Below are 3,250 nucleotides of genomic sequence, written 5' to 3'. Positions count from 1 at the left end.
CTTGGCTGTTTGTTTGTTTGTTTAGGAGCTTGAAAAATATTTGGTTTATCAGGGATCAGAAATTCCAAAGAGAAACAATAACTTCCCCCAGTTCCTCTTTCTGAATGATATCTTTCCTTCTTCCTTTAACAAACTCCACAACCCCAATCCTTATCAACTTCTAATGTATGTCATGGTTAAGAGTGAAGATTGTCTGTGCCTCAGTTTCTTCATCTCCAAAATTGAAATAATACTCTATAATGGCTGCCTACTTCATAAAGCACTTCAAAATGAGGGCCTATGTGATAAAGGTATTATGTAGCAGTGTGCAGAACCATGTATGTAAAGCCTTTAGAATAGTATTAAGTGCATAGTAGGGGGCTTGCACATGATAGCTATTGTTTTTATTAATACACAGAGACTTAAGGTAAAACCTGAACTAAACATGTCCATTCTGGTGGCTACCACAGCTTTTCCTAAGGTAAACCAGCCCACCTCTGCCCCGATGGCTGTGGTGAGTTCCATAATGTGTGTTCTGTCTCTACCACTTCCCCTACAAGCCCCCCAACAAACACACACACAATACCTAGAAGTGTATGGATCAAGGATGAGCATCTGACCCAGGGGCAACTGGTGCCCTGGGCAGCTCTGACTGAGAAGGACTGGCCAACAAACCCATAAACAAATAAACAAGCTTCTGTCCAAGTAAAGATGAGCTCAGGAAGTCAGACTGTAGCTCCACGGATTTGAATTGGAAAGTATGAAGTCAGCCAGGCTGCTAAGAGTCCCAGGTGAAGTGGAAAGGTACTATTAAGAGGAGCTGGAGTCATGGGGTCCATAAGTATGTAGGAGAAGCTGTGAGCACTGTATGCAGAAGTTGTGAGTAGCAGAAACCATGAGCAACAAGCTATAGAGAAAAACATAGATTAGTGGGCAGGGAAGCTGGTTGGTGGTGAGAGGAGAAGCACAAATATACAAAGAAGGAACAAAGAGTACCCAGGTCCCATTTTGGGTAGAGCATTGGTGGGAATAACTGCCAAGACCATTGCCAAGATCTCTTGTGTCATTTTGGCTTCTGCTCTTGACTCTCTGAGTCAAGTAAGCCCATTCATACTTAGGTTTCTGTTCTGTGATCCCTGTTTCCCTGAATAACAATAAACTTTCCTGTCTTAATTTGAGTATCTTCCTTGTGAACAAAAAGCTAAAGTAAAGCAAACACCAAATATAAGTGTAGTTTTGCATGCACTATTCTTTCCTTTATTCTTCGTTCATTTCTTCTTTGTTGCCTCTATTTTCCAAATGATGGGCCTTGTAAGAACAATGAGCCTTGTAAGAACAATGTCGTAACTTGCACAAAGAGCTCGCTTTGTGCAAGGTATGACAGTAACCGTATAGGTTCTTAGAATCCCGATATGCAGGGCCTTAAAAAAAATAGGCACTTATTATTCAATGCTTTAGAGGAGGCAGAGATATATTTTAGAAGCAAGCAACTGTCATATTTTGTTTGTACCTTTATAATTTACAGACGTCAAAGTTTAGCTTTTGAGCAATATTTCTGAGTTTCTGACAATTGACAGTTTCTTTCTCTTGATTTTTAGGTAGGAGAGAGAGCTTGGGCTCTGGAGTTCAGGAGACCAGAGCTGAAATCCTGACTTCTCCAAATCACTTAAACACTTTGAACTTGATACTTCCAGGGAAGAATGACACGAGAATTAAATTAACAAAATTAAATATCCTACCAGGTAGTTAACTTTTAATATATACAAAATCTGTCCTCTCTTTCTTATAGAATTAGAACATTTTGGGTTGCAAGCAATAGAAAGCAATTCCAGGCTGGCAAGGCAGGAGGATTGCTTGAGCCCAAGAGTTTGAGATCAGTGTATGCAACGTGGTGAGACCCCATCTCTACAAAAAATATAAAAATTAACCGGGAGTGGTGGTATGCACCTATGGTCTCAGCTATCAGGAAGCTGAGGCAGGAGAACTGCTTGAGCTTGGGAGGTCAAATCTGCAGTGAACTGTGGTCACACCAGTGCACTCCAGCCTGGGCAACAAGTGAGACCCTGTCTCAAAAATATAAAAATTAGAAAGAAAGAGAAAGAAAGAAAGAGAGAGAGAGAAAGAAAGAAAGAAAAAAAGAAAGAAAGAAAGAGAAAGAAAGAAAGAAAAGCAAGCAATTCCAGTGATCTTAAACACAGTGGGAAATACGTTGCACAGGTACAGGGACAAATTCTAGGACTCAAAGGAAGAAATGCAACCAGGTTTATGAGGGATTTGAACTACTGAAAACCCAACAAGAGCATGGGTAGTATTTTCTTAACTTAATGTTTATAATACTTAAATGTAATTATAAAAAACCTGGCCCTGGACCCTATAGCCACTGAGATGTTGATGCCTAAGAAGAACCGCATTGTCATTTATGAACTCCTTTTTAAGGAAGGAGTCGTGGTGGCCAAGAAGGATGTCCACATGCCTAAGCACCTGGAGCTGGCAGACAAGAATGTGCCCAACCGTCATGTCATGAAGGCCATGCAGTCTCTCAAGTTCTGAGGCTACAACAAAGAACATTTTGCCTGGAGGCATTTCTACTGGTACCTTACCAATGAGGGTATCCAGTATCTCCGTGATTACCTTCATCTGCCCCTGGAGACTGTGCCTGTCACTCTACACTGCAGCCATCCAGAGACTGGTAGGCCCCGGCCTAAAGGTCTGGAGGGTGAGCGACCTGTAAGACTCACAAGAGGGGAAGCCGACAGCTTCCTGTGCCACAGCATTCCTACAGACGGAGTGCTGTGCCTCCTGGTGCCAATAAGAAAGCCGAGGCTGGGGCTGGGTCAGCAACCAAATTCCAGTTTAGAGGCAGATTTGGTCATGGACGACGTCAGCTACCTCAGTAAAATCAGAGAGAGAGGATTATTTTGCATTGAATAAACTTACAGGCAAAAAAAACTTAAAAAAAAAATTGGAAGCCACTTACAAAGTTCTATCATATAGAAAAATTCGCCTTATTTTAAAAGGACACCCTTAAAAATAATGAATTAAGTACCAGTACTTTATTCAGAATAATAACCTACAAGTAAGATACTTCTGGGGCTGCGAACATGAATTAATTAAAGTGCTTAAAAATGTCAATTAGAAGCACAATAGCAAAGCAAATAACCAGTACATGCTCCGGTAGTGTTGTCTAATTTATGGGATTCTACAGATTTTTGTGTACTGAAATAGTTGTACCTATGAAAATCTGGGATGGGATGTCTCTAATGTTGCTATT

At 41.0% G+C, this 3,250-nt stretch overlaps 1 pseudogene; it reads left to right on the top strand.

The window, feature by feature from the left end:
* The first annotated feature begins 2,364 nt into the window (after positions 1–2,364).
* Positions 2,365–2,876, top strand: LOC100454030 (small ribosomal subunit protein eS10-like; annotated as a pseudogene).
* Positions 2,877–3,250: the final 374 nt, after the last annotated feature.

This window comes from Pongo abelii, chromosome 2, assembly GCF_028885655.2.
Source record: "Pongo abelii isolate AG06213 chromosome 2, NHGRI_mPonAbe1-v2.0_pri, whole genome shotgun sequence".
Lineage (NCBI taxonomy): Eukaryota > Metazoa > Chordata > Mammalia > Primates > Hominidae > Pongo > Pongo abelii.
Note: the sequence above shows the minus strand (reverse complement) of the source record. Positions and strands in the feature narration are given on the sequence as shown.